We start from the raw sequence: 11,948 nt of genomic DNA, 5'->3' as shown, positions 1-11,948 counted from the left end.
GAATTAAAAACACTGATCATTTATTGAACAGTATGTCATAATTTCATATTTAAAGTACTTTCAGAAGTTTGAATTCTGAATATGACCGGACTTTTCCTTCAGGGAAATTCTGGCTCAGTAATGGGATGCATATTCGTAAAAATTGTTTTAGCTCATGTTGAATGAAACATAAGCAGGTAAATGTTGATATCATCCACTAAAACAGTCTTAGCAGATGGTTTAATGCTCCGCACTCAGCGGATGTGTTTCTGTCCAAGGATCCTGGAAGTGTGCTGCAATTGCTGTATCTAATTGCAACGTGGAAATAATTTATTCAGGATTAAGCCTCCTGTTTTGACAATAAGCACAGCGAAAACCTCTCTGGCACTTTTTCTGTTTTTCCTCTGGAGGTTCCAAACATTTGGTAGAAACCGCAGATTTGGTAGAAATACTCATTTTCACGTTGGGTCTCGGTGCATTCCACTGTGAGACTCTGCAAAGCTTGGATAAAACTGTGGTTCCTCTTGTCCTCCCATTATTATGACTTTCTGGGCCCCGTTGACCCAGTGCATGATGTAATTCCATAAGCCTGTCACCAGTAATTTCCTGCTCATTTTTAATGACCCTCAGAATAATGCCAGACCAACGCTGGGCCTCCGACATTTACAGGGCGTGGATTTCTTTCCCCCTCTTATTTGCTCCTAGAACAATTTTGCTCTGTTTATAAATATTTATGGACATATAGAGGCTGCTTATAAATTCCACACAGGTGGAAGAAAACTGTTCAACTGTTCCCCTTATTTTCCCTTTATATCACCATTATTGGTCCTCTGCAGAGCCAAACATTTAGCTTTACAATAGTAACTTGTTTTCACACATGAGGGGGGAAAGTTTTTTTTTTTTCCAACCAGTAAGTTTGTGCATCAGAGATAATAAACATACCCTGATTCCTTTGCAGCTCATTGCTGCTCTGCATGTGGTGGCATGGGCCTGAGGATGTCAACACACCTGCAAATCCTCCCAGGTCTGCACACTGAACCACCTGTAGGCCCTCCTGTCCCCCACCATGATACTGTATCAGTTTCCCCTTTTGATGCAGAGTTTGTTTTCGTCGTCGAGGCTCAGCGGCTGCAGAGGGGTTCAGATGTTGTGTAAAGCTGAAGAGCTGTCAGAGGGAGAGAGGGGCACCAGCATTGTTTCCATACAGCTTGTTGGGTTATTTCTCTTAAAGCCGCCACTTTTTCACCGGAAGAATTTCTCCCAGCGGAGTGCAGGATGGAGAAACCTCCCGCTGCTCTTTATCTCCTTTATTTACCCTATTTCGCAGCCTCATGTCTATCTGTGGTGTTGGGGCAAACACAATGTACAGCTTTGTGTGTCGGAGGGAAGCAGTAGTAATACGGGATTATTTCTGGGGTCCATTTGTCAAAGCGAACATTTATCATGGAGCCCCACTGGTGTCAGACCTGCTTCTTTTCCACCATGTCTCTATTACAGGCTGCTGGTACTCTAACAGACACTCAGCACCACACCTTGCACATACACTGGGACATATACACACTCCGGAAGAATGTGCACGCACACAGGAGCTTTACTGTACGTGCTACCCTGACATGTAAGATAAATGAATGCAAGAAAGTGATCCTGAGAGAAGCAGACAGCTCAGCTCCATCTTAAAGGTCAATAGAAGTTCACTGGAAGATCCTAAATGCTCTGCAGGCTTTTTGCCACTCAATTCATTTCAGTTCAGTTGTTTTATATAGAGTTAGCAAATAATAAAAAACAAGTTAAAACAAAAAAAGTCAAAAATAAATAAAAAAAACAATGGAAATTGTGCAATTTCAATCTCACACAAGATAAGATAAAGTCTCCTAATTATAAAAATGAGCAGATCTATAAAAAAAACTGCAGTGTGATGTTTGCAGCTGTAACTGTTTCCCAGTTGATTGGTAGGCTTTCCCCACCTCTGCATAACTGGGGTCCTCCTGCTGAGATTTCTACAAGCATTTACTTTCTAAACTCGGAGTCTTCCACGTTTTCCAGGCCAAGGACCCCCAAACTGATGGTGAGATGGAGCGGGCACCCCTTATTATATATATTAGATGAAATTGTGTTGTATCAAACTGGTCCTATAGTCACTCTATTAAAGATGGAGTAATGTAACAAAAGTAATTTCTCCCTGGGATTATTAAAGTATTTCTGATTCTGATTCCTGGTTGATGGGACAGGTGTTGTGAATGAAACGGTGCCCAGCTTGAAAGAGCTCCTGTGTGTCGCTGAATGTGAGCATTGATGACTGGAAGACATCTTCTGCCTCCATTTATCTGTTTACTACAGTGTGTTCAATCCATGTTAATGTGCATTTAAAGACATTTTAATTAGTGGAAAAAATTCTAGGGGGGAATCCAAAAAAAAAAAAAGTGTAATCAATAGTGTTGCACCAATACCAGTCAAGGGAGGGGCCCCGGTCCAGCACTAAAATAGGGCACTGATACCATTTTGAGAGCCAAAAGTTTATTCAACTATTGTCACCCATTCCAGGTAGTTAATAAAAAGTTCTACCAGATTCACTTTATATTAGTCTTTTTCCTGCTTCACAAAGGTAGGCAGCAGCTTGACAAAGCCATGATGGAAATTATTTTACATCCAAGTAGTATGCAGTTCTTCATATACACACACACATCAATTTCAAACTGATGGTATCGGTATGGGCAGAACTGCACAGCCAGGTATCGGTACTGGGGCCAAAAAATAGCATCGGCGCAACACTAGTAATCAACTAAAACTTTCGCCGCCCCCTTTTGAAGACCTCTGTTCTAAAGTGATTTCTAAGGTTTTTGTAGTATTCTAAATAGATCATCAGACAGAATTCTTATATTTGTACAATTCAAGCCGAATCTTAAGTCGCACTTTGCTTTTAACCGAAAGTTTTAACTTTTTTTTTTTAAAACTGTATTTTTTTTTTTTTATGATTATTTATTCTACTATTTAAACGTGAAAGTTATCAGACTTCTTTCTGTGCAGTTCAGGACTCCAAAGTGACACGCAGAAGTAGGAAGTAGACGTCACACAGCAGCACACCGTTTACAGAAGTGATAGTGGTCGTCACTGTCAACAGTGTTTAATAAAGATTTGGTGGGGAAAAAACTTAAGCAGCTGGAGCCCATAGGATCATGACTATATTATAAAAAGGTTAAGAAAGGGTTTTAAGATATTGCACATCTATTAAAAAGAGAAGTCTATGTGAATGTCTAGTGGGATGAAGGGGTGATAATATAAAAGTCGATAAAGTATGACAACTGCAAACACTTTGAAATATATCTGGTTTAAGTTCCACATATGAATAAATCAGATGATTTTCTAAGCAGGGTTCCTTCTTTAAAATAGGCACTGAATTAATAAATCTAAAAATTAAGCCCTGTTTGTTACTAAAATGGCTAAATCAATCTTAAAAGGTCTTAAAAATCTAACACATTTTAATAAGGATTTAATTATTAGAATTTGTCTTATTTACGTACATGGTTTGTTAAATTAGTTGTTTTATACTAATAGTAAATGAAAAACTGTTAATTTAACAAAAATTGGCTTTCCAACCAATATTTTACTGCTTGGCTGAAACATGAAGCAGGGACTGTTTTAAGGCAAAGGGAATTCAAGATTGAAATCAAGGTCATAGATTGAAACATTTCAAAGTGTAAAACACAAAGCGTCAAAATTAACTTGCCTCATTTGCAGACTATGATAAATTGCAACCACACTTAAAGCAGATTCCAACTTAGGGAGTTGGAATCGTGTTTTGTTCCTAGATTCTGAAAATGGCCACTCTATTGCTCCATTTACACTACCCTTTGAAAACTGACCCGTGAAGAGCTTGGATCCTTATGATTGTTCACACACCACGCTAGCACGGTTCCTCACCTGCTAGTGGCGATCTACGGTACTACTGCTCTCTACAGGGAACAAGCAAACCACCATGGCGGCGCCAGTAACAATCAGGAAGGTTGTGGAGAGTCAGGTGAAGAAGGCAGCCTTTAGTGAACTTATTTGACAGAGTCGGCTTTTAGGAAGTAGATACAACAAACGACAGTCTAATCAGGGCTTACAGACGCAGGAAACAATGACAGACATGTAGCTTCATCTCACTGCTAAGCAGAATCATCACTGGAAATCATGTGGCACGGTAGGAAAGCTAGGATTTTTATAAATATCTTAAGTTTCCTGATTATTGAGGCTGACTGTAAGAAGATGACGCAGTCTGCTCATGCGCTCTTTGTTATCAGAGAAATGAGCCAGAGCTGAACCGAGCCAAGCCTAGTACAATGTCAGCGCGGTTCAGTTGTCTGGCGTGGTCTCGTTCAGTTTTGCATGCCATTTACACTCAACAGTTAACTCAGTCACCGCGCTCGGACCAATCTCTGCACAATTTCAAAAGGGTAGTGGGGCTTATGGATATGATCTCAACAAGATTAATTTAGCCCTGTACGTTTTAGAGCAAGATGCTGTTAGGGTTATTATTTATACATCACAATGCTTAAATATATATAGGTTTGTTTAAATGATTAACAGACTTAACTTTTAGTTTAAAGAGGCATTAAAAAGTCTGAAAACGTCTCAAATTTAGCTTAAGTTGTAGGGACCATGTGATCGGAGAAAAGGTCTGAATAGGGGTTTTCAGACTGTTGTAAAAAAGTCCAAGCAGTACTTTGGCAAAATGATCAGATTTTAGTGAAATTTGTTGACAGTGTCACAAACTGAACAGAACAAAAACCTCAGAAATACTATGACAGCAGATGTTGGTGATTAATTTTTGTAGTGGTTGACCTCATTAGCTCTGACTGTAATAGTTTAATAAGGTCTGAGTTAAAAGGCCAGATCGTTTGAGAGAGATTTGATGAAGTTTCAGCGTGAGGCACGGAGAGAAGAAAGCAGCTGCAGAGGCCTTGGCTCTCACCTCCCTGCAGGGAGCAGGAAGGGCTTCAAGTGCCCTAAGCTCAACACCCCCGGAAACAGAGACATCCCATCCCTGTCTCCCACAGACACACACATGCACAACCAAGATTACATGTATTCATGCGTTATGAGCAACAGGATTGTGTCCTGGCTTATTTCCTGTCTACTTTGCTTCCATCGGTTAAATCACTGATGTGATGCAGAACAGCTCTTCCAGTTCTGACCGACCCTGCCACCATTTCACCCCCCCACTGGTCCTTCGGTGAAATGACACAGGATGAAGTCACTCTGCTGTCTTGGTGCCAGCATCTTTGTTTTCCAGAACTGGGCCAATTTACCAAGCCCTTTGTTTTCATAAAGGAGTGTTCTGTCCACTGCTCACCAAGAGGGACCAGATTGTTCAAGTTCTACAGCTTTTTTCCTTTTTAATTCTTTTATTGGAGCCAAAAGAGAAAAAAAAAAACAGAAAAAAGATATATATATATATATATATCTATATATATATATATATTTATATAAGTAAACATATAAATAATGTAATCACACACAAATCTATAGTCCGTATACTGACAAAGCATCGCACCACAGTAAAAATGACAAATTACCATCCTGCAGTTTCAGCCTTTTTTTTTCTTTTAGTTTTTTTATTCGAAACAAGAAAGAAAAAGGAAAAAAAAAGAAAAAACAAACCCAGAAAACTTTAAACTGGATCAAACTAAGACGAGCACAGGATGAGGAAGATCGAATTCTGTCAGTGGCATCATCCCAAATATCTTGTCTCAGCTGGATTCCCAACTATTGCATTTCTAAGTTTAACATTAGAGTCAACCCTTAGATTTAAAATAATACTATAAATCTTTAAAATTGTACCTTTCTGGATTGGGAAACATTTAGAAGCGAAATGTCGTACTTGTAAATAACGAAATAGATGTGTACCAGGTTAACTATATCTTGAAGATAAATTCACAAAGCTATCTAATACTGCTGATGTTTGGAGGTCGCTTATTTGTTTTAGACCACTATCATACCAAACTGAAAATGATGGATCAAAGAGAGATGGAGGAAACAATGATTCTTAACCAAGGTGTATAAAGTTGAGGCACGACAAACAAGTTCTAGAGCTTTGACAGTGAAGGTAAACTGGATCAGGTTCCAAAACAGGCAGATTTATTTCTTTTTTAGCAACATTTATTTTTTACAAGACTCCAGCATTACACACTATAGATAAGCTGCTTCAGTGTAATAGCTAAATATAACGGGGAACCGGGCTTGTTAACTTGGGTGATCTGCTTGTAAAACTTCAGTCATCGTAGCTCATCTTGTTTTGCTGTCTTTGATGTTTAAGATTTGGACAGAAATTTCCACTTATGTGGCATAAAAAAAGTGGCATAAAAAAGCTCCAGGATTTGTTTTACCAGAGTAGAAAGGCCTCCTGACCCTACAGACACACAAACGGTTAGGCTAATTAAGACCACAAATGGTCTTAATTAGCCTAATGACATATGAGAAAGTTATGTAGAGGACTGCCCTTCACCTTTAATCGAATAGATTAGCTGATTTACAAGAACCTTGAGTACTGTGCATGTGCAAACAAGGGAGTTCTTCTTCTTCCTCCAGATTGACGCGTCCGACCAGGGCCATCACTCGATGCTCAGTCCGATGTATGGTTTTTGGATGTGTAGTGTGAGCAGGTAGATCACATCAGAGCGTTGGGCCACACAGTGAGACCATGCATCGTGAGCGGTGAACTTTTAAACCCTGCCGTTTCATCGTGGTTTGAGCTGTAGCTGCGTGGTCTTCTGAAACTTAGAATGACCAAATTAAGCTTTTAGGCTAAAGTTGGGTTAAAGGACATGTGTTCTTAACAGGATTGCCAAGTAGCATCCCAAAAGTCGTGCTCTGCTCCTATCTAAAATCCTTTTCTTTATGCACTGTCCAACATTTCAAATGAACTTGTCACGAAACAACCAGATGCTTAAGGCCCTAGCCAAGCCTACCCTAATAAATGGTGAATAGCTGAATTGACCTTTGCTGAGGTTTGTGCAGTTATTCCACATATTCCTCACATCTGGGCCAAATAAGGTACCAGCAGGAATGAAAACACACGGTTAATATTAGAAACGTGCTTCATGGCATGGCTCTGTGATGTTATTTTGGACGAGACTAAGCTTATAACAAAGCTAAAGGCCCTGCTGTTGGTTTTAAAAAATAGTAGATTAGATAGAAAACGAAGAAACGACCACTGTAGCACATCCTGCTTAATCCAATGACTTTCATCCGTCTGAGAGGAAGTTTGGCTGATAGAGATCCTCCAAACTGTGAAAGAAGTTTGTCGATGGTCCTTCCAGATAACTGCTTTGGTGACTCTTATGTCTCCATGGTCTCCAGAGTCCTGAGTTTGCTTCTCTGAAGTCTGAGTACGAGTTTCTTCTTTTCCCCTCGTCCCCCGCCTACCCTCATCCTGTTCCGTCCTTCCTCCTCACAGCATCACTCCCTCCTTACCCCGCATCTATATATCTGACAGCCAAAAGGTTTTTTGGCACACAGATGTTATCAGACACTTCCAGTATTTTCACCCATGTAAAAAAAAAGAAAAAAAGTCCAGATTTTCCTTGGAGACTCGTGGAGAAATTCAACACCATATCGCCATATTTCTGGTTTTTATCTTTCGACATCATGTTGACCCATATCAGCTTTAGATAAGCTCCATTAGCTGTTAATCCTTTGTTTCCTACCTTCTAATGAATCATCATTATATAGCCGTGCAGCTTACTAATGAATACTCGGCGAGTGAAGGGAAGGTTTTCCCTTCTGGGAGGCCGACATGCACAAACACACTCGTGTACACAGTGTGGATTGGGACCGGCCTTTGAAGGGGAGCCGGTCCCTTCCTCAAAGGCTTCTCTCTTCCTGAAGAGCAAACGCTAACTTTGCTGCTCTTTTTCATTATTTCACAAACATCTGTCTGCTAAATTCCTCCTTCCTGAGGTGTTACTCCTCTGCCTCGTCTTTTTCCCTTTTCAGATCAATCCAGTTCGTCGTAAGTTTAGATTTCTTTGTCTTTTCTCTTCACTAACTGGCCTCTTCTTCCTCTGCTTCCCGTCTACCTCAAAGGAACTTTGTGTTTGTCTACTAACCCTCCCTTAAATCTTTACTCCCCCAGTCCTATCCTCGCCTCTCCCCACTCCTCTCCTTCTGACAGAAAGGTTTTGATTGAGCTCTGCCCTTTTTTTTTTCCAGACAAGGAAGTTCCTCTGCGTTTGGAAAGAAAAGTAAGAAGTGCAGAAGATTTGAAAGGGGAGACAAAGACTCAGGACAGATGAGCCTCTAAACCTTCTAACACCATGTGGAATCCTAAAGAAAAACAGACATAATTAGTAGACTAAACTGAGCCAGAAGTGTTCATATTTTAATGCGTTAAAGCAGCAGGAGTGAAACAGCTGGCCTCTGTTTCTAATTTCCAAATGCTGGCCTGTTCCCGTGCCAAGTAGTGCTTCACAAATATTGATTCTGTGTGTATTTTCAAAAGCCCTATGCGGCACTCTGAATCTGGCTATAAATTAGGGTTTATTACTCTTTTTAATTGCAATATGCCTTGAGTTAAAACACACAGATGGTCAGTTTTATAGAGGTCTGAGTGCGTCATTCTGGCCAATGGCGGAGAATCTCCTCCTGAGGTTTTGCCATTCCCAGCATGGTTAGATAATCCAGTCCATGACTATATATGCTCGTCTCAGATTAAGATCATTTTTGTTAACTAAATTATTTTCCGAACAGCGTTGGTTTGATAAATATCGAATAAAAATGTTTGGACCAAAGCGATGAGTGAACTGATGACGGTTCGGACAGAAACGGTTTTCATTACTCGACACTGCACAATTCGGTCGGCTGCCCAGTCCTAAACTCTCTTCAGTGTGTGGTCTTCTTTCGCTCTCTTCTATCTACTCAATCATCAAAAGCATTAAATAAAATTAATCTACTTAATAGATTTGCATAGATTTTCAGCAAATTAATATATTTAGGACATCCTATAACACATAAACACCTTATATTTTCCTTATTGCTACCTTTAGAGTGCAATGAGGCAATAGTGTTGAAAGGAGCGTAGCCAGCAGCTTCCAGGCCTCCTATGGCTCCAGGGCGCCGTCGCTCCTTTTCTGGGCCGTGCTTCATAAGCTGCTACCAAACAGTACAAACTCAATGCATCCTTCTGAGAAATAAAAAGAAGATTCCTGACATGTGAAAACAACTGACCTGAACTAAAACGGACCGACAGGGAAAGTTAGCTGCACCTCAGTGTCAACATTCTCCTTTCAGGTGTTGGCTGATGCCTCAGAGGTGCCAACTACGTCACACGCCTGTTTGATTGTCAGGTGGAGACCTCGGCCAAGGTTTACGGAATTACCCATGGTGCTTTTTATGGAGGATATAAATAAGAAAAGCAAAAGACCGACTGAAAGAAGTTAAAACGACTTTCAAATGGTTTGGATTTGGTTGCCTTGGGAAGTGTTCTGAGATGTAGCTTTGTTAAATTTTGACTTAAGCAACAACAACAACAAAAAAAGCAAAACAAAAAAACAGATTTATTTTCCCTCTTTTTCATATCTTCTTAAACATTTTTTTTTAATTAGTGCTAACTTCATTTGAATATTTAAAGTGCTACCATCGACTACTGCTCAAAGACTCTGTGGGTATATTTAAGAATGATAGGTACGATAAGGTATGATCAGTTTAAATCATTCTGTACGCTAACGCTAATGCTAACCAAATACAACATTTAATTTCCTGACCAAAAATAGTGTTTGCTTCCTGAACTCTGCACCAACTCTCTAAAACTTGACACCTGAGCTCTGAGTCACATGACTTCAACCTACTGTTGCTATTGGTGCAGATATTAGATATATTTTGATATATCTGCATTTTCAATTAATACAGACATATTTTCAATTAATTTCAGTTAATAGAACAATTAATTATGATTTTGTTTATTTTATTAGAGCAATTAAAACTTTTGCTATGCATCACTTTACATGTTCTGTGGATTTATTATTTCCTTCATTTTGATGAAAAAATGATCGCTGAGATTTTTAACAGGAAGTAATTTATGGCCATCACATTTAAAAACAAAGGTTTTAACTAAAGGATGTGGATAAAGAATCAGTTTTACTAGGAGGAGATTAGATCAGACAGGACTAGTTAGAGGAGCATCGAGCCCAAGCATTGCATCAAAACATGAACTCTGGTTATTTTCTCTCAAGCGTGAAACCTAGTAAAACCCTTCTAGTTTTTCAAAACAGTCATTTATTCTCTTTATTTGTTCTTCTTAACAGGTTAAAACTGATCAAATCAAGGTTAAAGGGTCTCTAGAAAACAACTAGTACTAAACAGATGCTCACGCAAACAACGGTCATCCAGCTCATCTCGGTGGAAAGTGTCGCAGCTGTTTTCAAAACACATTTTCAACATTTGCTCCTTTAGGAAAAACTAAAATCGATTATCTTTCACCTCTGAATAGAACACCGTCTACGTTAGAATGAGCTGCGGTCACTTCAGGTTCATAAAGTAAATTTTGACATTACTCAAGAAAAAGAAATGTTTAAAAAATATTTCTCCCTCATGAATGTTTTCATTTCCAGTGTTGTTGGTAAAACCAAGCAACCACTACAGTTAAAGCGATACGTTGCTGCATGCAGCAGCCATATCATACAGTCACGTAAAGCACATACATTGCTGCTCCCTTCATTAGTCAGCCATTGCTAGTGTTTTGTTTCATTTGTCAGTAAATGCTTCTTCTCCTGTTATCATTGAGTCATTTTTAATCATGCGGACAAAGGAGTCCAAATAGAAATCAGCAGATTATCCAAGTCTCTGATCCCCAGAAAGGCTAACCAGGCCTCACTTAAGGGCTGGTTAGTTGTCGCAGGTATGACACAGACATTTTTGATTTATGCCCACTTTCGAAGAGTGGTCTGCGCTATGTTATTCCACGCCACAACACGAGCAACAATCAGGAACTAGCTGTGGATCTAGATACGGCAGAAGCGCTGAGGAATTGGGGGCAAGTTTGTGCGAAAACGGAGGGACATGAGGGCGAAAAAGAGCGAGGATCCAGGTAAAAAAAGGGTCCCAGCGTTCTCGCGCACCTCGCTCTTCTAGCTGGTCCTTCTTCATGGGTCGTTTTCCACAATGGCGGCCATACAAATAAAACAAGCTAGTAAGGTACCAAACAGGAAATACGCATAGCGTAGAGCAGATGTAGATTTGACCAATCAGAGGCCTCCTGTCTGCAGTCACCTACAATTTTGGAGAGGTGCAGCAGAGTGCCTGCGGAAGGGGCGGGGACGTCTCTGCGTTCACTGCGACACACGCATACGACCTGGTTTCGCTGTATAAATGAGCCTTTACTGCGACCAATAATGAATAGCAGAGTGCTGCCTCCTGTTTGTTTGCCCTGATATTCATTTCCTGTTTCGCCCGTCTGGATCAGTCCAGTAGAAAACCATTGGATTCCAGTCACCAGCCGATTTCTCTTTACGTTTCTGATGTAAAGTTCTCATCTTTTTTTTAAATTTTCATTGCAGAAATGAGCCTTTGATAGCTGAGAGCGCTGAAACCAGAGAGACGGTCGAGCTGAGGGGTCTACATGGAGGTAAAACACGCATGACTTGTTTCTAACAGGTAAATCCTGGTCTCTACATTTTATCATAACATGTTTTATTCATCTGTATTTTCTCAGAGAAATGAGGAAAGCTGAGAAGGAACCAGATGTTGAGCTGAGAGCAGACTGGACTCCAGAGTGGCTCTGAAGGTACAAGCCTGTAACTGCTTTAGAGCCCATCACAGATAACCTTCAAAGAACGTCTTTATCTAAAGAGTCAGACTTTAAACACACACGCACCATAAAACGCTTTATTCAGACACATTCCAGAGAAAACGGAGATTCCCAGGAAGACCATCACCTGTCAGCTAACCGGAACGTGTGCAGATGTTTGAGCCAGATGCTTCGGCAGCAGAGTTAG

The 11,948-nt window shown here is 40.1% G+C and overlaps 1 long non-coding RNA gene across 1 annotated transcript in view; it reads left to right on the top strand.

Annotated features, from left to right (window-relative positions):
- Window positions 1-11,737, top strand: part of LOC107098184 — a 36,102-nt gene extending 24,365 nt beyond the window's left edge. Inside the window, exons 2-3 of the long non-coding RNA XR_001481869.1 lie at window positions 11,511-11,578; window positions 11,666-11,737. This is a non-coding gene — a long non-coding RNA (uncharacterized LOC107098184). The remainder of the gene's footprint in view (window positions 1-11,510; window positions 11,579-11,665) is intronic.
- Window positions 11,738-11,948: the final 211 nt, after the last annotated feature.

Source organism: Cyprinodon variegatus, unplaced genomic scaffold, assembly GCF_000732505.1.
Source record: "Cyprinodon variegatus isolate N-32 unplaced genomic scaffold, C_variegatus-1.0 Scaffold753, whole genome shotgun sequence".
Lineage (NCBI taxonomy): Eukaryota > Metazoa > Chordata > Actinopteri > Cyprinodontiformes > Cyprinodontidae > Cyprinodon > Cyprinodon variegatus.
This window is presented reverse-complemented; position numbering and strand designations above follow the sequence as displayed.